Source organism: Canis aureus, chromosome 8 (assembly GCF_053574225.1).
Source record: "Canis aureus isolate CA01 chromosome 8, VMU_Caureus_v.1.0, whole genome shotgun sequence".
In the NCBI taxonomy this organism is placed as follows: domain Eukaryota; kingdom Metazoa; phylum Chordata; class Mammalia; order Carnivora; family Canidae; genus Canis; species Canis aureus.
Genome location: NC_135618.1, coordinates 23470960 through 23497638, shown reverse-complemented (window position 1 = coordinate 23497638; position 26679 = coordinate 23470960). Strand labels below are relative to the sequence as shown.

Genomic DNA, 26679 nt, shown 5'->3' with positions numbered 1-26679 from the left:
TTATTATGGGATGGGGGAAGGTACTTTGGGTACTATGTAACTTTAAAACTCCTTTGCTTCAGACTCATGAAGAAACTATAAATGAGGAAACTCTCCCATTTTGGCAAAATAGATTCTCAGTGGTTGAAAATCCAAAGAGGTAGGTACATCAAAGAACCACATCTATGACTGGGAAAATTAGACCTGGATTTCCTTTAAAAAAATTTTGGGGGGGGCACTTTAGGCAAAAATTGTATTAGATACAGAAAGAGGGAGGGAGGAAGGGAATGAGGAAGGAAAAAGGAATGGAGGAGGGGCAAAAAGTGGGGAGATAGGAAGGTGAACAGTTCAGAAGATAATATGAAAAGGATGAGTTTTATGAGGTGAAGAAAAACATGAGTTAAAATTTTGGCTTTACTTCTAGAAGAAAAATATTGCTTCACCTGCTTTTTAAGCAATAGAGAGACCTGGAACTTTATTTGTTAATAATATGAGATCTGAGATTTGTCTCAAAATAATGCAGGGAGAAACAAAACAAGAGGCTGGAGTGTGGATGTGGCTGAGTCGACCATAGATTAATAAGCGGTGAGGCAGAAGGATTTGGTGTTTTATTCTGTCTACTTTGTATATTTTACATTCTTTATAAGTTACTTTTTAAAACATATTCAATAGAGAATACATCAAGATATTTGAGTTTTGCATAGTGTTCAATAAGGAGAAAAGAACAGAAATAAAGGGGAAAATAGGAAGGAAAGGAAAAGAAGAAAAGAAGCAGGACTAAATAGAGACAACAGAGTCAGTGAGAGGTATTAAGAGATAGAAGATAACAGGTTCAAAAGTGGTATGTTCAACAAATGTATGGCTTAGGATTCGTTCAGGTGCAAAAAGCACAAAACCCAACACTGCAGCACTTTTAACAAGATACATGGGGTTTTGTCTTAGAGATTTAAGAGGAAGGAGGCAGGGCAGCCCTGGTGGCTCAGCGGTTTAGCGCCACCTTCAGTCCAGGGTGTGATCCTGGAGACCCAGGATCAAGTCCCATGTCGGGATCCCTGCATGGAGCCTGCTTCTCCCTCTGCCTGTGTCTCTGCCTCTCTCTGTGTGTGTCTCTCATGAATAAATAAGTAAAATCTTAAAAAAAAAAAAAAAAAAAGAGGAAGGAGGCAGGCAGAGTTGGGGTGCCCTGAAATGTATGATCCTTCCCCTCTGTGGCTTGCTGTGTACAGTTTAGAACCCCATTGTCCTGCCAGGCTCCGGGGTGGTCACTAGAACTCCAGCCACCAAGTCTATACATCTGGTCAGGAGAATGGGACTCAGGCCAATGCCATTGACTAGAATTTAGTCCCATGCCCACTCCCAGCTAACAGAGGGTTAGAAAACAGTATTTTTATTCTGGGAGGCGGCATACCCAGCTAATATTGGAGGAAGAAATGAAATATTGTTATTATTCCTTTCTCATTATGGAGAAAGAGCAAACATTAGGAGGCATCTGGCAGTCTCCATTACATTGAGTATAGTTTTAGTCAAGAGATTAAGTTGTCACATACATAATTCTGTCGAAGAGCTCACCCTTGCCCCATCCCTTGACTGCCACTACCCGTCACTCTTTGTCTCGCCCTGTTTTATTTTTCCCATAACATTTACCATTACCTGAAATCACTTTGTTTGTTTACATGTATCTTGTGGTTGCCCCACAGAAAACAGGATCAGTCCTCCACCAGCACCACCAAAGTGGTTCAGATGTCCAGAGTGATGAGGACACACGTGTATCAGAAAGGTCCAAAAGGGTTTATTGCTCACATGCTGAGGCTTTCTGGAAAGAATAGGGCAATTCAAAATGGCCTGACTGGAGTCTGGGACAAATGGCTCTGGTGTTCATTGTGGTTTGTGAATAGTGCCGGGGTTAGAATTCTCCTGGGCTTCACTGGGATTTCTGTGATCTGAGCAAGGGAGGGAGTGCCCAGACTTTCTTACCCACTTGTCCAGAGGTGGAGCAGAAGGGAAAAGGGAGGGCTGAAGGTTGAAAGTTGTCAGCAGTCAAACATCAAAAACAGAATCAGACTAGTTTATTGTCTGTCTCCACTAGAATTTTAACTTCTGTGAAGTCAGGGGCCTTATCAGTCTTGTTCACCTCCATATCTTCCTCATCTAAGACAGTGTCTAGTGAATTTGGAATTCATTGAATATTTGTTGATACAAATAAACTCACTGCAAAGTTTATAAACTCTTCATACAATGCCATATTCAGCAGAGTTATGGAACACCTACTTTATCCTAGTGACTTTATGAGATCTCAGGCATTCCATGACTGAGTAAGATACAGTCACCATCCCTCAGAAGCTTCAAATCCAGTTTGGGAAAGGCATTAGCCTTTCCTGGGGCCAGGTGGTAAATGTTCTGCCAAATGAACAGAGGGCTGTCAGAGAAGGCCAAGGAATTCTGGTTTGACCATCATGTTTGAGTTTCCTCATCACAGCGTACAAGGAGGAAAGCTGGAGTAAAAGATGGCTGGAAAGATAAATCTCTACTTTCATTCGACAAGCATTTATTGAGCACCTTACTATGTGCCAGCTATTACACCAGACCCTGGGGAAACTGTGGTTTTTGACACAGATGGAAGTTGCAGTGTAGTCGGGGAAACTCAAGTTTATAAACTCTTCATACAATGTCTTGCTGATTTGGTAATCAGCAGCCTGTTGAAATCGTGGAAGTAGATGAAATTGCTTTCCTGTATCCCAAGAATTTCATAACGATGATGATGTGTTTCCCAGCAATTGGAACAGTGAAGCACTGGTTTGCCAGTTTTTCTAACAGAATCCGGATCAAGACAATAGTCCCTTTGTGATAGGCTCTCTGTATTTCCCTGTTGTTTTCATTTTTTGTCTCATTCTGTTTTCAGTGAAGAGAAAAATCAAGCCAAGAAAACAGGAAAAAAAAAATTCCTTTGTGGCACTTTTATCACTTAGAAGGGTCTCTGTCTTTCCCTAGGAATATAAAAACTATTTTAGAATAGAAAGGTTGAGCTGGAATACTTGGTCTGTTGTCTCAGATAAAATCCTGCTATATTTATGTGATTCTCATGGCCCTTTGAAAGCTTGATTGGCCAGTAATTTCTTCACTGATGGCTTCATTTGTTTTAAAAGGAACATTATATATACTTCAAGAGGCATGGCCGGAGTTGCTACTATTGGGATCATATTACCAAATACTCTCTCCCATCTCCTTCTCCTTTCTTATAAGATACTTTCCCAGCTCTTTACCTGGTGAATTCTTTTTTTTATTTTTAAGATTTTATTTATTCACTCATAAGAGGGAGAGAGAGGCAGAGACACAGGCAGAGGGAGAAACAGGCTCCACGCAGGGAGCCCGACGTGGGATTTGATCCCAGGTGTCCAGGATCAGGCCCTGGGCTGAAGGCGGCGCCAAACCGCTGAGCCACCTGGGCTGCCCTACCTGGTGAATTCTTACTCATTCTTTAGCTCTGAATCCCACCCTGCCATCTGAATCTGAGTTGAGGACCCTGCCTATATTTCCCCACCACTTAACATATTTACACAGTTGTCAAGCTGTATTGTAGTTACTTATGTGTCTATAACCCCAGTAGAGTATGACTTTCATGAGATGAGTAATAGACATTGGGTTTGTCCTAGCTTTTTGGACAGTGATTGACTCCTTGCTGGGTGGACAACTTATGAGCCCCCATTCGGTCCAAAACTATCTTCAGTTCTGGTTTGATTATTCTATCTTTGGTTGTACCTCCAACATTAGCACAGTGAGTGACTGGCATATAAAAGGAACTCAATATTTGTAGAATAAATCAAGAATGAGTGAACCCATAGTTATAGTGTCAAAGTAAATTGACTGTGATTCATTTTTTCTTATTACCTTTACTCTGATTCTGACCAGATTTTATTACCCTTGAACATGTTAATACACATCAACATTAAGCAAGCAGATTATTACCCATATCTTTCCTGGAATCACATTCCGAGTAATGAAGAAAGTACAAATGGGCAAAAAAAGTAGTGAATTAGTCCTACTAAAGCCCAAGGATTTCATACAGGGGAGTGAAAGGGAGAAGGAAGTTGTCACCTTTACAGTAACTTTTTACATTTCAGTAATAATCTTCCACAGTTGCCTCTTCACTTTATTATATACAAAGAAAAAACAGATTTTAGGTAATTAGTACAGCTAATACACAATATAAAGTTTAAAGACTGTTGGGCTAAGTCTGGAAGTCATGTGGTAGGTAAATCTATATAGTGCTTATGTCCTAACCTGAAATAGGACACCACATGGTACCTGATGCAGCCTGGCTAAAAAATATATCATATTTCCACCTGTGTGAGTGTGTGTGACTAGGGTGTACATTTTATTTACTATTCAGGTTAATATTAATCATTTTAAAAATAACAAAATCACTTGAGGACAAGGTAGTTATATATACTATAACACAGCCACAGTAATTAAAATTGTTATAAAACAGATTTTTCACCTTGTAACTCATAATCACTTAAGAAGTTTCTTTCTTTCTTTCTTTCTTTCTTTCTTTCTTTCTTTCTTCTTTCTTTCTTTCTTTCTTTCTTTCTTTCTTTCTTCTTTTTTTTTTTTTTGATACTTCAATATGTTGTTGGCCCATGTTTTAAGTTAAAAGACCACATTATATTGAAGGGGGCCCAGGAGATGAGAATTTTTTTGTCATGATGGAAATGTTCTATTTCTTGATTGAGGTGGTAGTTATAGGAGTTTATGACACTTAACTGTACCTTTTTAGACCTATGCATTTTATTTTATATAGAGGATATCTCAATTAAAAAAAAAAGAGTACTGGGGGGAAGAGACAGATTAGTAAGTTCATAATACTTTTATTAGATTCCTTTTTTTTTTTCTGATTTTGAGCTGATGCCCTCAACTTGAACACTGAAGGAAATTGTTCTTTTAAAATTCCTTAAGCCTTGCTGCTGCGTGATTTTTATGTTATAATAACAAATCCTGGCAATAAAAGGCTGCAGGTCTCAAGTATCTTCAAATGGCACCAACTTGTCTGTGTGAGTAGGATTTTAACAGAACTGAAGAAAACCATTCCTTCATTTAGGACCAGTTGTTTTTAGCCTACCATTTCCTGTTGATGTAAAAAAAAGGGGGGGGGGGATATGATTGGTACAAGCATACTTCATTTTATACAGATTAAAGAGGGGTTATTCAAATACTTTTTAATGTGCTAAATTAAACTATTTCAAATAATTTTATGGTGACTTCTTTTCTAAGTGAGAGATCTGTAATGATGTGGGCTGTCTACCATTTGTACATCAATCCTTAGATGCACGTATTTTCACATTTTAACAACTCTGAAGCTGGGAATTTTTCTACCATGGATGGCACCTTGCATTGGCCATTGACCAGGCAGCAGACATCAACATGGCTTGCACATGCATTAACCTGGATGTTTTCCTTGATCACATGATTCTGGTGAGATCATGAAAGCAGCAGACTCAAAACTTGCAGAATGGCAGAGTGGGCATTAATAATTTGGAGAAAATCTAGAATCCTAGCATTAGTGGAATGACTTATTTAAAAGAAATGCTGTCTCAAGGATGCTCTTGATGGAATAAAGGATGATATATGTGAAAAAAACATAGACACTGACGCTGTGAGTTGATACGTAGATTCACAGCTGTCAGACACAGAATGTGAGGGAGTTTCAGGAATATTTTAACCAATTTTTTGCTTATATCTTCCTTTTTATGTATGCACAACAGTAGTATTTGATAATGAACATCCAAATGGCCTAAAGAAGCTTTTTCAAGAAGCATTAAAAATTCCAAGTGATAAGAGAATGAGCCATAGTATAATTGGCAGCATATTTTTTGGCAGCATATTTTATTTTTAATGGTACATAAAATAATGTCTTATCTTACAACTGATGGCATCTTAGATGCTCTTAAAGCTGATCTTTGCAATTTTTGTGTGTTGGTTTTTCAGTCAGGGGAGATGAAAGAGCAATCAGGAAAGAATCTTAAGTGTATGGTAACAATAATACTATTTATTGAGTAGTTACGATAGGCCAGTGTTATGCTAAGTGCCTTATGTGTACCATTACATGTAATTCTCCCCAAAAAGTCTGAAAGTTACCATTGAACTGACTTTTATCAGTTCAGATCCATTAAATAACATGTCTTATGTTATGTTTGCAAAGCTGAATTTGAACTTAGTTTAGACTGATCCCCAAAGTTCTTGACCTTTGTGTAGTAACTTCTTCCCCTGCCTCTACCCCTGAACACCACTCCAGCTAGTCTTTTTTTTTTTTAAGGTTTTATTTATTTATTTTTTAAGATTTCACTTACTTACTCATGAGACACACACACACAGAGAGAGAGAGAGAGAGAGAGAGGCAGAGACACAGGCAGAGAGGGAGAAGCAGGCTCCTCACAGGGAGCCGGACGTGGGACTCCATCCCAGGTCTCCGGGATCATGCTCTGGACCAAAGGCGGCACCAAACCACTGAGCCACCCAGGTTGCCCAGGTTTTAATTTTTAAGTAATCTCTACACCTAATGTAGGGCTCAAACCTATAACCCTGAGATCAAGAGTCTCATGCTCTACTGGCTGAGCCAGCCAGGCACCCCAGCACTCAAACTAGCCTTACGGGTTAACTTGCTTCAAGCTTATGTGCTCCTTGCTTGCTGACCTCAATCTCTTGGTCTGTAGCACAACTAACTCATTTTCCTGGAGATTTGCAGACCACTGGCCTTAAGGAGTGAAGGACCAAACTATTCCAGAAGATAAGGCCTGACTACATTCAAAGACAGCTGTCACGGATGCCACCAACTCTGTTCGCGGTCGTGTCAACACACACCTAACCGCCTGAGCGAGCACCTGCTTCTCCTGCAGTAGCTCCCCTCCTTTTCCCATGCCTTCCCCTTTAAACCCCTCTGGCTTCCCCTGGACAGAGAATATGGTCTTTGAGATGTTAGTCCACCACCTTCTCCGGCTGCCAGCTTCCTGAACAGAGCAACCTTTTCTTTCCCACTATCACTTGTCTCTCCAATGCTGATTTTGGAGCTGCAAGCAGCCCAACCTGAGTTTAGAACCAGTTCTCGTCAGCTGACACCCTTACCCCACCATCCTCAGAAGTTCAAAGTGAAAGCTTCGGGGGGTGGGGGCGGGGGCGGCATTGGAGCCCTAGCAGCGTTCAGCTCTGTTCAGATTGTTCTGGAGCTTTACCCTGACTTGGCAGTGCAGCTCCTCCTGCAACTGTGTGGGACGTCCCGGGATCCTACCACCACCGTCTTTGCCTTCGCCAGTTCTTTTGGGACTGCATCCCGTGCAACAAAGAGCACACTACCGTCACTACCGTCACAACTCACAGTTTTAATACATGCGCGCATTTTTTAAAGAGATTTTATTTATTTATTCATGAGAGACACAGAGAGTGAGAGAAGCAGAGGGAGAAGCAGGCTCCATGCAGGAGCCCGATACAGGGCCCGATGCAGGGCTCGATCCCAAGACCCCAGGATCACGCCCCGGGCTGGAGGCGGCGCTAAACCGCTGGGCCACCCGGGGATCCCCTACATGCACGCATTTTACTGGATAAGACAGCACTTCCCACATCCCTGGAGCAGAGTCTGAGCCGCACCGGGTGGCGCAGCCCGCCCCGCCGCCGGGAGCCACCTGCACCTGCGGCGTGAAACCACAGCAGCCTCCCCTACCTGCGGTTTCCCCTCGGCAGTTTCGCTCTCCCAGGCCAGCCTGGGTCGGGAAGCACGCGGTCCTCCTCCTGACGAATCAGCAGACGGTCCAGAGTCACCTGACGCTGCGTCCGCGCTGACGTCACTCCCCGGCTCCACCCCCCGGCGCGGCGGCCGCGCGTGTCCGGTGGGCGCCGGCGCGGTGAGTCCGGCCCAGGAGGGTCCTGAGGGTGAGTCGCAGGCGCGCCACTCTTCTTGCGGCTCCCGCGTTATAACTGCTCCATCTTATTATTAGTCACCTCTCTTCTTGTGCCTAATTCATAAATTATATTTTTTATCACAGGAATGTCTGAAGCGCGGTGAGTAGGGGCTTCGGGGGTGTCGGAATCCAGGCCCGCCGCCGAGGGGCGCCCGCCCTTTGCCCTCAGCAGCTCGCGGCGGGGAGAGCGAGCTGCGCGCACAGAGCGCAGGGCACAGGGCGCAGGCCCCTCAGGCGTGGGCCCCTCAGCCTGTGACCTCGAGGTCAGGAGCTGGAGCCCCGCCCGCCCGGGGCGCGGTGCTCAGGCGGTCCGCTGCTGATTCGCTCCCTCTCTCCCTCGCCGCCCACTCTCCCTCAAATACATAAATAAAATCTTTAAAACAAAAACCGAAAACACAGGACCACAAACCTACTGGGTTTCCCTCGGAACAGCTGTTTCCCTGCAAGCTGCCTGCCTACCTCTGAGAACTCCCGTTTATTTCCCCGACTGTAAAAGATGCAGATTACAAGACCATTTCGAAGAACTTCGCTGGTTTGAAAATTCGTGGCTTCTGCACAAATTAAAGCCATCCACATATTGCGTGAGTCATACGATGCGTAAGGAAATCTGGTCGCTTTCCTGGCCAGTTCCACCCCCAGTTTCTTTGGTAATATGTCATTTATTTAGTAGAATTCAGATTTAGTAGGATTCAAGCGATAAGCTTAAAATTACAACAGTTTTGCTCAGTGGTAAGAATTTTTTTTTAAGATTTTATTTATTCATGAGAGACACACAGAGAGAGAGAGAGGCAGAGACACAGGCAGAGGAAGGAGCAGGCTCCTCACAGGGAGCCCGACGTGGGACTCGATCCCAGGACACCAGGATCACGCCCTGGGCCGAAGGCGGCGCTAAACCGCTGAGCCACCCGGGCTGCCCAAGAATTTTTTTTCAACTATAAAATATTCATGGATAAAATAGAAGAAATAAGTTGATGCTAAAAACCTTATCTCCAGAAACCATCTGAAGATACCTTTTTTTACCACAAGACTTGTGACTCGGAGGGAGGGAAACCCGCCAAATTCTGCAGAGTTCTCATTCTTACCCCAGAATATATCCTTGAAATGGAAGTCAGCTCTTTAACATTAGGCAATAAGAAGGAGGCTGAAGTGTCCTGTTTTTCCTTATAGACTATTGATTTCAAATTTTAATACCAAAATAGAATATATGATTACTTCCCCCCCCCAAAGTGATGACCTTTGAAATATATATTATAAATGATTTGAAATTATTTAAAAAACTATATATTCCATCTTAGGTAATCAATACAATTCTATAAATTAAAAATACTCTAATGAAAATGCTGACTTGGAAAAACAAAACATGGAATGTGATTGGGAAATTACGATATTATTAAGTATTTCTTCCAAAAGCAGTACGTTATTTTTCCAGCAGAAGTGGAATTGATTCGATAAACTGCCTTCAATTAATAATGTATATGAGGAGAGCCTCCTGAATATTTTTGTTTGTTTGTTTACCGGTGTCGGATAATTACCTGGAGCAGCTATTTCTTACCTCAGTATTAAATATGGGTTGGAATGTTTGATAACTTTCTATGATGTCTAACTTGCTTACACTCAGGAAGGACATTATTCAGGGAGTAGTTTGCCCCCTGTGTTCATTGCTTTGGATAACATTTTAACAAAAGGAAATCAAGGAAAGGAATGAGACTATCTTTACTGAATATTAATTATTCTACTGCCTGAAATGTTCACATTAACAGACGGAAGCCACAGAACCACAAGCATGAATAAGGGCATATCTGCCTACCTATATGTGCTTACACCAGGAAGGGCTTCCCAGCATGACTTGCTGATTCAGGCATAGCAAGAACATCTTCTGCAAGAACAAGGTGTGCCTTTCAAAATCCATCAGGGTGAACCCCTGGCTCCTCACCTCCATATCTCCAGGCATCGAGGCATCTTAGTTACTCGTATGTAGTAAGGCCCAGATGCAGTGCTAGTTCCAATAGTACATAAATTAATTGGCTGTGAGGGCCAGGAGGAAGCTGACTCTCTGTGTCTCCCAGGAAGCTAGCAGAAGTGATGTCCCAAGCACTTAACACTGATGCAGCTTGGCCCCCGACCAGTCTCTAATGAACATTAGGCATAAACACACTGGCTACAGCAAAGCACCCTTGTTGAGTGTCACGACCAGAGCCTGTGTACTTTATAGGTTACAGATACATTTTAAAATATATTATCTTCACTTATATGTGGAATTTAAGAAACAAAACAAATGAGCAAAGGTGGAGGATGGGAGAAAGTGAGAGGCAAACCACGAAACAGACTCTTAACTATAGAGAACAAACTGATGATTATCAGAAGGGAGGTTGGTGGGTGGGGGAATGGGTGAAATACGTGATGGAGATAAGGAGTACACTTGTAATGAGCACCAGGTGTTGTATGGAAGTGTCAAATCAATATATTGTACACTTGAAACTAATATTACAAAACTAATATTACACTGTATGTTAACTGGAATTTAATTAAAATATATTTATCTTTTCCCACTTAATCCTCAAATATTTGTTATGTAGGCATTATTCTTTTTCTAATTTATAGGTGAGGAAATGGAGGTTTGCTTACAGAAGTTAAGTTGCAGTAGGTCACACAACTAACTAGTAAGTGGTAGAGCCTAGATAAATTATGGCTGCTTAACACAACAAGTTTTATTCAGTAATTTCTCTTTCATTATCAGTGCTAATTATCAGGATATGAAACTCAATAACTTTAATTTTTTAAAAGTCTTATGGATTCAGAAACTAGAAAATTAAAACTGACAAAAGTGTTGATTCGGTATTTCAACTTCATGTTATTCAAATCAGTTACAGGTCATTCCCATTAAATGACTTTTTTTCTTGGCCTGTGGAAATGTTAACGCTAGCAAAAGAAATGTGTGAACATTCTCAATATTATTTTTGTGAGGCTCTTCAGTGCTCTCAATTTCTGCTACTGTCAGCATGTTAATTTGTATTGAAAAATATGAATCAAATAGCTGACTTCCTGGATGAAATTTATCCTACGAGTTTAATCTCAGTAAGCAAGGCATGAAGTCATTGAGTCTTTCTAGGGGGACTAAAAATTGACTTATCCAGGAGAGTAGAGACAAAGTTCCTGTTCAGAAAATTCCAAATAATTTATGTAAATACTCGAGGAGATAGAAGCTAGCTCCTGACTTCTTAAGTGTTGGTTTTGCATAGTGCCTTCTATCCAAAGATGACAGTACAGAAGGGGAGGGAGGGAAGTAACTTTACAGTGGAGAAATTTGACAAATACTGCCTTAGCCAGGTGATCAAGCTTAACATCAATTGCGATTAGTCATATGATTAAAATAACTTTCTGAGGTCTTCCTCCCAGAAGCCATAACCTCAGTCTAATCATGAGAAAAGCGCCAGACAAATCCCAGTTGAGGGACATTACACAAAAAATACCTAATACTCCTCAAAATGCCAAGGTCATGGGGAGCCTGGCTGGCTCAGTCAGTAAAGCATACAACTCTTGATCTCAGGGTTGTGAGTTCAAGCCCCACGGAGGGCATGGAGCCTACTTAAAAAAAAAAAAACAACAACAACCAAAACTGTCAAGGTCATCTAAAACTAAGAAAGTCTGAAAACTCCTCACAGTGAAGAGGAGCTGAAGGAAACATGATGACTAAATGTTATGTAGCCTGGATGGGATTCTGCAACAAGAAACAGCAGGGCTCAGTTAACTCAAAATTCCTAAAGAAGCAGATAATACAAATGAGACTGCAATTCCTCGAAGCCACCCTTGTTCTGAGAAAGCTTACCTCCAAGATCACCCCCTACACACACATACACACATATGCAGTTATCCTCTCTCATTTTGCTTTCACAGCCAAGGTTCTTATAAGGAAAGTGCAGACTTAACAGTCTCTACTTCACTTCTCATTCATTCTTCAATCCAATGCAATCATGTGTCTACCAACAATGACTCAGAATCCAAATCCAGTGAGTCCTTTTCAGTCTTCACTTACGTAACCTGATACAGATGAAATTATTGATCACTCATTTCTGTAAAATGTCCAGTTTCCTCACCACAGTCTCTCCTGTTCTCCTCTTACCTTTTCTTTTCCTTTGCTAATATTACAGGATATCTACCCTTCACTATTTTTATTTCTGCCTTTTTAAACTTGATAGAACTTGAGCTTCTTGGACTGGAGAAGGGTCACTTGAGTAACCCTCTTAGTTATGCAAATACAGGATGAGTAGACACCCATCACTCTGGAATAAGGGACTTTTTTTTTTTTTTTTGTCTTAATAAACTCTGTTTCTTTCATTGGTGTGTAGAGCTGGTCATTAGGGAGGAGATGACACAGTCCCTGTAAGAAACCTAGTGCCTTCTTGCAGAGAAGACATCAGAGCCCCATACTCCAATTTCTATGATTCAAATGTAGGAAACCTGTAAAGGGTCTATCAAGGAGTCCTGACCAAAGTTTGCTAGAAAGAGAATTAACCAAGTATTCCAAGAGCTGAATGGACCAGGGAAATAAGATATGTCAACACAGAGACTCTGCTGCCTTTGCAGGGCCTTGGGGGTAGTAGCCTACCAAGAATGGTCTCTGATTGCCACAGTCCTATGGGACTCGAAATGCAAGCTCCCATGGCTACCAAAGCTAAGCAATCAGGTGGTATTCCCTGGGTAGCAGTCATAAGAACTAGGGCAGTCATAAAAACTAAGGCAACAGGGCAGCCCCGGTGGCACAGCGGTTTAGCGCCGCCTGCAGCCCGAGGTGTGATCCTGGAGACCCGGGATCGAGTCCCACATCGGGCTCCTTGCATGGGGCCTGCTTCTCCCTCTGCCTGTGTGTCTCTGTGTGTCTTTCATGAATAAATAAATAAAATCTTAAAAAAAAAAAAAACTAAGGCAACAGATGCATGTAAAGCCTCCCTCCAGGAGACACTGGTACTTTGGAGCACAGCACAGGGAGAGCTTGAATATAGAATCTGTGGAAACAATTATAATCTATGCCTAGATGGGTGTTTAATTAGAAACCTCCTTCCCCTCAGGCTGCAACTATGATCATTAGCTATTTCATAGTCCTCCTTCACAGAAAGACCAAGCTCTTGGGTCTGTCACCTCTTGCTGTGCCCTGGGGGTAGTACTGTTTAAGAAGCATTTCTTCCTCAGTTACAGTCCTGTAGGACCCACAAGCATATGCCCGTTGGCTGCCAGAGCCAGGTAAAACAGAAGTGACCCATGGCAGCAGCTGCAAAACTTGAGATACCAGAAAGGGGTATGAGCTCCTTTCTATAATCCAATGGGAGCACAAGCTGCACTGGCTTCCAAGCCAGGTGGCCAAGACAGCCCCTGGGCTGCAGCCACAGTAAAGCACACTTCCAGGAGATGCTGCTGCTCTGGATCCTGGAAAGGGGGTAGGGCAAACGGGGTACCTGCTAAAGTCCATCCCAGAGAATTTTCCAGCAGGCACCTACATGTGTATGTAAATTAGATGCCTGCCCTTCAGGGGTGCCTGGGTGGTTCAATGATTGAGCTTTTGCCTTTGTCTAGGGTCGTGATCTGAAGGTCTTTGGATCAAGTCCTCCAACAGGCTCCTGGGAGGGAGCCTGCTTCACCTTCTGCCTGTGACTCTGCCTCTTTCTGTGTGTCTCTCATGAATAAATAAATCTTAAAAATAAATAAAATAAATAAAATAAAAAATAAAATAAAATAAAATAAAATCTTGCCTTCAGGCAGATGCTTTAATATGAGCTTTCTTTATTTAAGCCTGGGTGCAGTTGGCTGCCTCTGACCTAAGTCTGGGGCTGGGTGAGTTTGATGTTTTGGGGGTCCATCTCTCAGGTGTAGGTCTTACAAGTTAAGTTACCTGATTAGAGGGTGCAAACCCTTGGTCTCTGGGGGTGTGGAGGCTTTGAATTTTCCAGGCTTTGAGTTTTCTTCTGGTTGTAAGTCAACATGCTGAGGATGGAGGGATTTATGGTGAGATTCTGTGCCAGGCTTTCCTATCCGCTTCAGTGCGATTTTCTCCTCGTTTGCCCAAAATGTAGTCATCACTCAGCTACACTTTGGGTTTTTTAAAGAGGGATTGTTCCATAGGTGGTATTCTGTGGGAGTAGGAGAGTTCAGGATCTTCCTACATTGCTATCATGAACTGGAACCAGAAGCCAATTCCATAGAAGAGAAGGGAACTTTTTCAGACTTATTTTATGAAGGCAGCATTACCCTGACACCAAAACCAGACAAGGACCACAAGAACATGAACATAGATGCAAAACTTCTTAATGATATATTAGCTAACCAAATTCAACAATACATTAAAAGGATCACACACCCTACCCTGATCAGTGTAATTTATTATAGGGCTGTAACAATGGTTTATCATCTATAAATCAGTGTGATACATCACAATAATAAAATGAAAAATAAAAATCAAACGATTATCTCAATGAATGTAGAAAAAATACTTAACAAAATTCAATATCCATTTGTGATAAAAGCTCTCAATAAAGTGGGTACAGAGAGAATGTACCTCGCAGCTAATATCATAGTGGTGGAAAGCTTAAATCTTCTCCTCTAAGATCAAAAATAAGACAAGGATGCTCACCTCCTCATTTTTACTGAGCATAGTATGAGAAGTCCTAGTCAGAACAGTTAGACAAGAAAAAGAAATACAGGGCATCCAAATTGGAAAAGCAGAAGTAAAATCATCAACACTTACAGATATGATATTATGTATAGAAAACCCCAAAGATTCCATCAAAACACTAAAAGAACTAATAAACTCTGTGAAGTTGAAGGATACAAAATCATAAAAATCTGTTGCATTTCGTACACAAATAACAAGCTACTAAAAAAGGAAATTAAGAAAACAATCCCATTTGCAATTGCATCAAAAAGAAGAAAATATCGGGATGCCTGGGTGGCTCAGCCATTGAGTGTCTGCCTTTGGCTCAGGGCGTGATCCCGGGGATCCAGGATGGAGTCCTGCATCAGGCACCCTGTGGGAGGTCTGCTTCTCCCTCTGCCTATGTCTCTGCCTCTCTCTGTGTGTCTCTCATGAATAAATAAAATCTTTTTTTTTTAAGCTATCTTTAAAAAAAAGAAAAGAAAATACCAGGAATAAATTTAACCAAGGAGGTGAAAGACCTGTATATTGGAAACCACAAAACATTAAAGAAACTGAAGAGGGCACAAAAAATTGAAAGATATTTTGTGCTCCTGGATTGAAAGAATTAATATTGTTAAAATATGCATACTAATCAAAGAAATCTACATATTCAGTGCAATCTATATCAGAATTCCAGTGACATTTTTCACAGAAATGGAACAAATAATCTTGAAATTTGTATGGAATCACAAAACACGGGCATCTGGGTGGGTCAGTCAGTTAAGTGTCTGACTCTGGATTTCAGCTCAGGCCAAGAACTCAGGTTGTGAGTTCAAGCCCCAAGTCAGGCTCTGTGTTGGGTGTGAAGCCTGCTTAAGATTCTCTCTTTTGGGGCTCCTGGGTGGCTTTTTCAGTTAAACAGCTGCCTTTGGCTCAGGTCATGATCCCTGGGTCCTGGGATCAAGCCCTGCATTGGGCTTCCTGCTCAGTGAGGAGTCTGCTTCTATCTCTATCTCCCTCTGCCCCTCCCCACCACTCATTTTCTCTCTCTCTCGAATAAATAAATAAAATCTTAACAAAAAAAAAATGACCATGAATAGCCAAAAAAATCTTGAGAAAGAACAAAGCTGGAGGCATTATACTCCCTGATTTCAAACTATAGTACAAAGCTATAGCAGTTAAAACAGTATGGTACTGGCATAAAAGAACAGACACAGAGAAAGGAATAGAATAAGGAGCTTAGAAATAAACACACACATATGTGTCAATTAATTTATGACAAAGAAACCAGGAATATACATTGGGGAGAGGACAGTCAATTTAATAAATGGTGTTGGGAGAAGTGGACAGGCCACATGCAACAGAATGAAACTGGACCACTACATTCCCACACAAAAAAATCAACTCAAAATGGATTAAAGACTTGATCTTAAGATCTGAAACTATAGAACTCCTAGAAGAAAACATAGGCAATAAACTCCTTGATGTAGATCTTGGAGATGATTTTATTTTTAACTGGCACCAAAAGCAAATAAACAAGTAGGACTACATCAAATTAAAGAGCTTCTGTACAGAAAAAAAAAAGATCAACAAAATGAAAAGACCACCTATTGAATGGAGAAATTTTTAAACAAATTATAAATCTGATAAGGGGCTAATATTCCAAAATACATAAAGAACTCATAAATAATAGCAAAAACTTTCAATCCAATTAAAAAATTGGCAGAATATCTGAATACATTTTCCAGATGCTCAACATCACTAATCATCAAGGAAATACAAGTCAAAATCACATGTTAGAATAGCTATTACCAAAAAAATACAAGAAATAACAGGTATTTGCAAAGATGTGGAGAAAGGGAACACTTGTGTGCTGTTGGTGCAGCTACTATGGAAAATAGTATGGAGGTTTCTCAGAAAGCTAACAATAGAACTATCTATCATACAATTCAGTAATTCCACTTCTGAGTATTTATCTGAAGAAAAGAAAAACACCAATTTGGAAAGGTATACACACCTCCATGTAATCAGCATTATTAACAATAGCCAAGATATGGAAACAAGCTAAGGTCCACTGATGAATGGATGGGGAAATTGTGGTATATATTCACATATAATTAAAATTATTCAGCCACTAAAAAGAATGAAATCTTGCTATTTGGGACAATTTGGTTGGGCCTCAAATGCATCATTCTAACTGAAGTCAGGCAGAGAAAGAAAAATACCATATTATCCTTCTTATATGTAGAGTCTAAAATAAATAAATAACTAGTACAAGCACAGAGATATGGAGAACAGATTGGTGGTTGCCAGAGGTGGGAGGCAGGAAGTAAGAAAAAGGGGTGAAGGGAGTCAAAAGGTAGAAAAAAAAATAAGAATAATAAAATGCTATTCAAAGCTAATGGTAAACATAATCCCAGACAGGTGGAGGAGGGCCAGATGCAGAGCCAGAGTGAATAAGCTATTTGTAGTCTGGTGATTGGATTTGAAAAGGAGCAGAGCTTCCCAATGACCATTTTAAAATCACTGCAGAGACTGGTCAGAGTTGGGAGCAAGAAATCAGCATTGGTTCCAATGTCAGAGTGCTTTGGAGAAAGTTTTTGCTAGAGACCAGCAGGGGTAAAAAGATTTAAGTTTAGCTGGGGTCCTGTGTTAGTCAGATGGTTCCAACTGCTGGTGAGAAATTCATCTAATGTTTTGTCATTTGGCAGCAATGGCAGAGCCAATCTCAGGCATTAGGGAGAAAACTTGTAACTATGCTGATCTAGTAGGAAGTAAAGGAAATGCCAGGAAAGTTAAAAGGCTGACACCCCTGGTGGAGAAGCAATGTCCAGCAGCATTTTTGCTTATTTTTTTTTTTCTTTCAAACTACAACCAGATAGAGAACTCAGTGGAATATCTAAGAAGAACCAGGGCAATCTGTTTTACTGCTGGAAGATCAAGAATGCAGAAGGAGGAGGCCTGAACTAGAAAATTGGTGGAAAAATAAACAAAACAACTTATTTTAAGCCTACCTCTTTGGCTCTTTTCTTTCTCCTTGAGAATAAGGTTCTACAAAAGAAGTTAACTGATAAGTGCTAACTGAGCAGTATTTTGAGTATCTATTTCTATAAATAGTTCAAAAGGAGCAGAAATCACAATAGGTTGGAGCCACTGAGGGAATAGTGACTGAAACTTGTCTTCAGGGATAGGTAGGATTCCTACTAAGTGGAAAGGAAGAAACAGGAGAGGCTTGCTAGGTAGAGGACCATGCCATGCACAAAGGAGGCAGGAAGCACAAGGCTACTATTACTCGTAGTTTAAGCAGATGAGAAAAGGTTCAGATAGACTAAATTGCCAAAGGATACACAGCTCCTATGTTACTATACTGGAAATTAAAGTAAAGGTACTTGATGTAAAAGCCCACATTTCTTCCCTCAGAAAGAAAGGAAAAGAAAAAAGACAAGACTGGTGTCTCCCGGTGCGGGGATACTACCCTAGGCGCTGAATTCTCTTCTTGGATCTTAGATCTCAACCGTTACTCTGCAGCCAGGCATCTCTCCAGCTTGCTGGCAATTCTAGCTGCTTAACTCATATCTGGCAACTGCAGCCTTGCAGAGACACACAGATAAGCTGAAAAACAAAAACAGAAAAGGCAGTAATAATTCTAATGCAACTCTATGGTACTGTTGTCCCCTATCAGACCAACAAGCACATCCCAACACCATCCATCAGACTGCGGGACCAGTCTCTAATGGTGATACCCTATGGACTCAAACAAAGATAGTAGACTTACCATTTCCAGTGCTCTCTCCACTTGATGCCTGGAAGAGGACAGACTCACAAAGCTCCCCACTCTTGGGTTGAACCTGTATCTGAAAAAGTATGGAAACTGCTTCCTAACATGGACTCAATTTATTAAACAAAACATGTGATCGCATTTGTAAATTTGTGAAGGTCACACCAGTCACACAAGTTTTGGTCTTTCTGCCTAACACATAAATATTGCCATTTTTTAAGATGTTGTGCTTCACCTAGATAATTCCATCCAATCTGTCACCTTATTATCTCCATGGTATACTACTCTGAGGGGGAAAAAATAGGTATGCTATTTTTCTTCTAAAATGTATTAAGAAAGAAAGCACCTCTTGACCTCCAGGAATTGGCCTGCTACTATCAGCTAGGCCTTGGGGCTCTCCTGTTGAACATCAACAATTTCACAGAACTTCAGCATCAGACAAGGCTGCTTTGTGACCATGGTAAGTCAGGGCAATAAAAGCCACTCCATAGTCATGTCTGCACACAGACATAACATAAACATTGTGCAAGCCACAGAAATTACTCAACATCCTTCTAACCTGCCTAGTAGGAATGACTGGTGCTTCTTTGCCAATAGCCTATTCTCCATTTGGTCTTCTCTCCTTGAAGATAGATTTATTAAGATACCCAATCATGGAATTACCTGTCTCCTGACAAAATCCAGCCCTAAGCACAGCCCCCATTTCCTCAAACTCTCCCTAAATTGTGTTAAATGATAACACAAACCCAAGTCCTATAATTTGTCATGGAGACACCCCATGAGTTCCCCATGGTATGCATTCTTCCTTTCTGCCGTGAGTACTTAACCCCAATTTGTTCACTCACAAGTATGTTTCTAGTAGTCTTTGGAGGGCAATGGCAGTATGTTCTCCTATATCTAAGTAAAATACTGAATACATATGTACTATTACTTATGTAATTATGTGACTTTAAGAATGATAGGAAGTCACATGGACACCTGATGTACATTGATATACAGCCAGTATCTACCAACTAATTAAGCATTGTTTTTTTAAAAAGATTTTATTTATTCATGAGAGACAGAGAGAGAGAGACAGAGACATAGGCAGAGGGAGAAGCAGGCTCCATGCAGGAAACCCGATGCAGAACTTGATCCTGGAACTCTAGGATCATGCCCTGAGCCAAAGGCAAAGGCTCAACTGCTGAGCCACCCAGGAGTCCCTAAGCACTGCTTTTTGTTGTCTCTTAACTTGTCTTATTTCACTGTTTTTTTTTTTTTAAATAGTATTTAATTTGTTATATTTAAACATTTATACTCCCCAATGGATTCTCCTGGATCTATCTGGACAGAAGAAAGTTTTGATTTGCTTGTTTTAAATAGGTATGTGATCATATATAGCTCAATGCCGCCTCAGGAAGCATGTGCTCATGGGGTGACATTTATAGCATGTAGTACAGGATGGACACAGTACCTTGTTGTTAAAAGACTCAGCTGCTGAACTCATCCTGCAGAAGCAGGAACCCACGGTTCCTTTCAGTATTATTGCTTGTGTTATATCAACTCCTTCTCTGTTTTCTCCCATCTCAGTAAAGTCTACAGACAATATCTTTGTTCAGGTGTATTTTTTGTGGAAATTGGAGATGAAACAAGTTTTGCCTCTGAGTTCATTCTATAAATTGTGGGAAAGTGTTTGGGTTTTTAGAGGCTACAGAATTAGCAATATGTTTTGATCTAATTTTATCTAGATTTTCAAGGAGAGGCTTTCTGTTGACACCTGGGTTGTACACATAATCTGAAAAATATGTTGAGACTTTTTGAACTATAGTGGAGAATGGAAGTGGCTGTAACTACACTATGGACTTTTTCGGAATGGACTTCTCTTTTCAGTCCTTACTACTCAAAGTGGGATTCAAGGTACAACAGCATTGGCATCAACTAGAAGCTTATTAGAAAAATAAATTCCTATCAACCCCAGGATCAACCATGCACAAACCCCAGACCTACTGAATGAGAATCTGCATTTGAATAAAACTCTTAATTCTTTGTAAGCACAATGAGAAGAACTGTGAGTCTGGTACTATACCTCAGTCATCCTTGAAGGAGAGAAAGGATAGAAAGAAGAAAGGAAGACCATCTTATTTTGAAAGCTCTTATGCTAGGTTATCAACAAATGAGTTTATGAGGTCTTTAAACATGAGATAATAAGGAAAATATTTTAAATTAAAATTCATAAATACTATGTAGTCCATAAATGCTTTTTTTGTTTGTTTGTTGTCTAATATCTCATATTACTGTCACAAAATTTCTCACAACTAATTTTTTAAATATAAGTGCTATTATGGTTGAAATCATCTTTTTTTTATTACTTACTTTGACATAAAAATGCTGCCAACTTTGACCTAAAAAAATAAGGACATCAATATTCCTTCTTAGCTACCCAGATCAGCACTGCAGTTTTTACTTATTATTTCCCTTTGATTTAAGTTTTAGGATATTACTAATATTCCCTACTGAAGTTGGTCACCAACTTTCACTCATCTTGTTTTGGTAGGAAGTTAAGTTGCCAAAATAAATTGTATTAAGTCAATATTCACTTTATAATTTTGGCTCCCTTAACATTTTGAAACAAAATCATAAGCACCCTTCAAAATTGTTTTCAGGTTTTGGTAAATTTAAGAAATGCTAGAGGTCACAATGACATTTGATAATGAACCTTGTGCTGAAGTAATCCTGTTGATATAAGTACTTTGAGAATTCTAAGTACTGTGCTGGCTCTCATCCTCCTTAGCAAAGATAAGAGAATGTTGGAAGTGCTCACACTCCAGTGACCTTAAGAACACAGTAAACAGAGAGCACTAGTCTGCTGGGGTAAAGATTTACTTAAATTTCATTGCTCTTCTCCTCAATGTTTGCTGAAGAGAAAGAAGTTCCCCAAGATATTCAACTATCAACTACAATGTTTTTGTTTATTTCCAGGAAATAAAAAATTATGTGAGGACCACACACTTTAGAAATCATACTTGTTATAGGAAATTATATTTTTCCACTGAATCTGTAGGATGTTATTATTTAAATGTTTGCTATTTAAATCATTTGATAGATTGCTTAGTATTTAAATTTAAATTGTTCAACATTGTATAAATGGAATCTACCAGACTTGTACAGACTACCTTCCCTCAATATTTCATGTGAAGGGTCTCATTAGTCAGACTCCAGCCTTAGCTTTCCAATAGCAGTTGCTGAAAATATAGGGGGCCCCGAGTAGATACAATTCCAAACACATCAGAAAGCCTCATTCTTCCACAGAAACCATAATTAGGCAATTCTTATTTATCATGAATGTATTGAAGACTTTCCTTCCCCACAATTAAATAATATATATATATTTGTTTTTTTAATTTTTTATTGGAGTTCAATTTGCCAACATACAGCATAACACCCAGTGCTCATCCAGCCAAATGCTCCCCTCAGTGCCCATCACCCAGTCACCCCAAACCCCTGCCCACTTCCCCTTCCACTACCCCTTGTTCATTTCCTAGAGTTAGGTGTCTCTCATGTTTTGTCACCCTCACTGATATTTTCACTCATTTTCTCTACTTTTCCTTTATTCCCTTTCACTAATTTTTATATTCCCCAAATGAATGAGACCATATAATGTTTGTCCTTTTCTGATTGACTTATTTAACTCAGCATAATACCCTCCAGGTCCTTCCACGTGGAAGCAAATAGTGGGTATTTGTCGTTTCTAATGGCTGAGTAATATTCCATTGTATACATAGACCACATCTCCTTTATCCATTCATCTTTCAGTGACACCGAGGCTCCTTCCACAGTTTGGCTATTGTGGCCATTGCTGCTGTAAACATTGGGGTGCAGGTGTCCCAGCATTTCACTGCATCTGTATCTTTGGGGTAAATCCCCAGCAGTGCAATTGCTGGGTCATAGGGCAGATCTGTTTAACTCTTTGAAGAACCTCCACACAGTTTTCCAGAGTGGCTGCACCAGTTCACATTCCCACCAACAGTGCAAGAGGGTTCCCCTTTCTCCACATCCTCTCCAACATTTGTTGTTTCCTGTCTTGTTAATTTTCACTATTCTCACTGGTGTGAGGTGGGGTCTCATTGTGGTTTGGATTTGTATTTCCCCGATGGCCAGTGATGAGCATTTTCTCATGTGCTTGTTGGCCATGTCTATGTCTTCCTCTGTGAAATTTCTGTTCATGTCTTTTGCCCATTTCATGATTGGATTGTTTGTTTCTTTGCTGTTGAATTTAACAAGTTCTTTATAGATCTTGGATACTAGCCCTTTATCTGATAGGTCATTTGCAAATATCTTCTCCCATTCTGTAGGTTGTCTTTTAGTTTTGTTGACTGTTTCTTTTGCTGTGCAGAAGCTTCTTATCTTGATGAAGTCCCAATAATTCATTTTTGCTTTTGTTTCTCTTGCCTTCCTAGATGTATCTTCCAAGAAGTTTCTGTGGCCAAGTTCGAAAGGGTGTTGCCTGTGTTCTCCTCTAGGATTTTGATGGAATCTTGTCTCACATTTAGATCTTTCATCCATTTTGAGTTTATGTTTATGAATTGTGTAAGAGAATGGTCTAGTTTCATTCTGCACGTGGCTATCCAATTTTCCCAGCACCATTTATTGAAGAGACTGTCTTTTTTCCAGTGGATAGTCTTTCCTGCTTTGTCGAATATTAGTTGACCATAAAGTTGAGGGTCCACTTCTGGGTTCTCTATTCTGTTCCATTGATCTATGTGTCTGTTTTTGTGCCAGTACCACACTGTCTTGATGACCACAGCTTTGTAGTATACAACCTGAAATCTGGCATTGTGATGCCCCCAGCTATGGTTTTCTTTTTTAATATTCACTTGGCTATTTGGGGTCTTTTCTGATTCCACACAAATCTTAAGATAATTTGTTCCAACTCTCTGAAGAAAGTCCATGGTATTTTGATAGGGATTGCATTAAATGTGTAAATTGCCCTGGGTCACAGTCACATTGACATTTTAACAATATTAATTCTTCCAATCCATGAGCATGGAATATTTTTCCATCTCTTTGTGTCTTCCTCAATTTCTTTCAGAAGTGTTCTGTAGTTTTTAGGGTATAGATCCTTTACCTCTTTGGTTAGGTTTATTCCTAGGTGTCTTATGTTTTTGGGTGCAATTGTAAATGGGATTGATTCCTTAATTTGTCTTTCTTAAGTCTCATTGTTAGTGTATAGAAATGCCACTGATTTCTGGGCATTGATTTTGTATCCTGCCACACTGCCGAACTGCTGTATGAGTTCTAGCAATCTTGGGGTGGAGTCTTTTGGGTTTCCTATGTACAGTATCATGTCATCTGCGAAGAGGGAGAGTTTGACTTCTTCTTAGCTAAATAGTATTTTTAAACACCAGCTTGAAAATAATGTGTTGTGGGGGGAGAAGGAGAGTAAGGCTAATAAGTACAGCATAAAGTAAGTGTTTCAAATGGTTTATAACAAATTTTTAAATCCAATATTCTAAAGTCAAGGAGGGGTGTTGGTTCCTTTTCTGGGCAATGAATCCAAGAAGGTTCTCCAGCAAGGAATTTCGATCACTGTTTTCCCTTGAAAATCGCGATTCTTTATATTAAGCTACTGTTAAAACAACCATTGGGAGCACCTATTCATATGGTTTTATCTTAAGTAAGCTTTTTACTGATGTATATCATCCAGAAGTTTGTACAAATTACATAAATTTTACCAAATGAACTCACCCATGTAACCAGCACTGAGATCAAGAGACAGAACATTGCCAGAATCCCGAAGCTTCCATCCTTACCCCTCCCTGTCGTTATCCAGCCTTTGTCTCTCTCCAAGGTGTAACTGTTAACATCATAGATTAGTTTTGCCTGTTTTTTGAAACTTATGTAAATAGAATTATATGGTATTAACTCTGTTATCTATCTTCTTTCACTCAACAATAACATGAGTTCATGTTATTCACCCATATTATTCCTAGTAATTGTAGTTCATACATTCTCATTGCTATGTAGTATTCCACTGTGGGAATAGACAGGGAATGGGTTTTCCATTCTAGTATTGATGACATTTGGGTTGTTTCCAGTTCAGGGCTATTATGAATCATGCTGCTACATATATGGTTTCAAAGCCAAAGTAAAATAATGAGTTTGAATAAGGAGAAGCTTGTCAGATACTTCCTTTTCATCATGAGTTTCCTCTAAGAAAATGAAGCTATTGGACTAGAGAGAGCAGAGTTGAACCTTAGAGGTTAATATTGTATAATCCTAAAATATCATACTAATACTTTCTTCTTCTTATAAAAAGTAGTCAGCTTATCAACTGCATTAGTTTCCATTGCTGCTGTAACAAATTACCACAAATTTGGTGGCTTAAGGCAACACAGATTTATTCCGTTACAGTTCTGGAGGTCGGAAGTCCAGAATGGGTCTTAAGCAGCTAAACCAAAGCATTGGCAAGGCTGCATTCCTTCTGGAGACTCTAGGAGAGACTCTTCCTTGCCTTTTCCAGCCTCTAGATGCTGCCCATGTTCTTCATCTCACAGCTTGCAGCCAGTAACCCATCCCTGCCATCTGCACTTCTGGTCATGTATCCTGCCTCCTTTCCTATATAGATCTTCCTCAATTTATGATGAGATTATGTCCCAATAAGCCCATCATAAATTGAAAATAAGTAAAAAATTCATTTAATACACCTAATCTATTGCACATTGTATCTCATCCTAGCCTACCCTGAACATGCTCAGAACACTGAATTAGTCTACAGTTGAGTAAAATCATCTCACACAAAGCCTATTTAATAATATAGTGGTGAATACCTCATGTAACTTATTGAACACTACTTAAAGTGAGAAACAGATGGCCAATTGGGTACAAAATGGTTATAAGTGTATCAGTTGTTTACCCTTGTGATCACCTGGCCAACAGGGAGCTGGGGCTGCCACCACCCAGCATCATAAGAGAGTATCATACCACATGTCACTAGCTGGGAAAAGATCAAAACTCAGAATTCAAAGCACAGTTTCTGTTGAATACATATCACTTTCACACCATTGTAAGGTTGAAAAATTGTAAGTCCAACCACTGTGAGTCAGGGACCATCTGTAATATAAGAACTCTCTTGATTACATTGGATCCATCTGGATAATCCTGTATAATCAAGATCCTTAATCACATCTGCAAAGCCCCTTTTGCTATGTAAAGTAACATTCACAGATTATAGGGATTAGAATATAGATATCTCAGGAGGGCCATTATCAGCCTACCCCAACAATTCTCTGAAATCATGTTCTGCTACCATTTCACCATACATTTTGTCCTTCCCGCCTCACTGAAGGAAAGCAGAAACTCAATGCCCTTTTATTCTGTGATTTCAGCCCAAAAACATTTATAACATAAATTCCTGGAGAATAGAGAGTGACTGCTGTATTACTGTTTCTGCACCAACCCAATAATAATCTGATGCTCAGTCGGCATTCAGTGACTATTTGTTGGTTGACTGAATTCAAGAAGAACTATTCCCTACATCCTCACATCTCCCGGATAGGTAAGAAGCAGCCACATTACACTCATGGACCTGGGGATGGGTGCCTGCAGCTGTGCTTTCATTCCATAGTCAGGTCTTAACCTCCATTTCCTCATCTGATAAATGAGGTGGCTGGCACAGGTAATATCTAGAGTACCTTGCTACCACTATTCGTGTTCCACATTTTAAGTGGAAATGATACTTACAAAATACTGTAAAATGAAAAGGTGAGGATTCAAAATTCTGTAAATGGTATGACTCAAATTGACTGTAAAACTATGTACCATACTAACATAAATGGGGAAACCGGATTTGGGGTATTAACCATATTAACTTCACAGTATTTCGGTAAACTTAAGCTGTTATTTTATATTTGAAAAAATATATTTTAATCCTCTATCCAGGATTCTCAGTAGGTATGGAGATGGATGTATATACATCCCAATCTGAGCACTTATACAAAACTGATTGGAAGATATGATGTGATCATATGTGTAGATATTTAAAGTTTAAGAAACAGTGGACTAATTCACTGGGTTTCTCATTAAATTCACCTCATTATAAAAATAAAGCTACTCATTAAACATCAATTACCATAATTATCATTATCCATAGAAAAAGTTACATTAAGAAAACATTAAAACAATTAATCATGGTCATTTCTATGTGGCTAGACCACGGATCCCATTTCTTTCTCTTTTATTTTAGTAAGCAGGCTTTGCTTCTATGATGAAAATAAAATTAACAATTTTAAAGTATTTTCAAGAGTCTACACAAAAATTTTTGTTGGCTTATAATTTGAGCAAGTAATATTACAAATATTCTGTATGTACATGAA

At 39.9% G+C, this 26679-nt stretch overlaps 1 protein-coding gene across 4 annotated transcripts in view; it reads left to right on the top strand.

Moving 5' to 3' along the window:
• The first annotated feature begins 7827 nt into the window (after window positions 1-7827).
• The window catches only part of LOC144318506 (uncharacterized), a 110321-nt gene continuing 91469 nt past the window's right edge, over window positions 7828-26679 (top strand). For all 4 annotated transcript variants that reach the window (XR_013384473.1, XR_013384470.1, XR_013384460.1 and 1 more), the window contains exon 1: window positions 7828-7896. The gene's annotated coding sequence lies outside the window, so the exon portion shown is untranslated. The remainder of the gene's footprint in view (window positions 7897-26679) is intronic.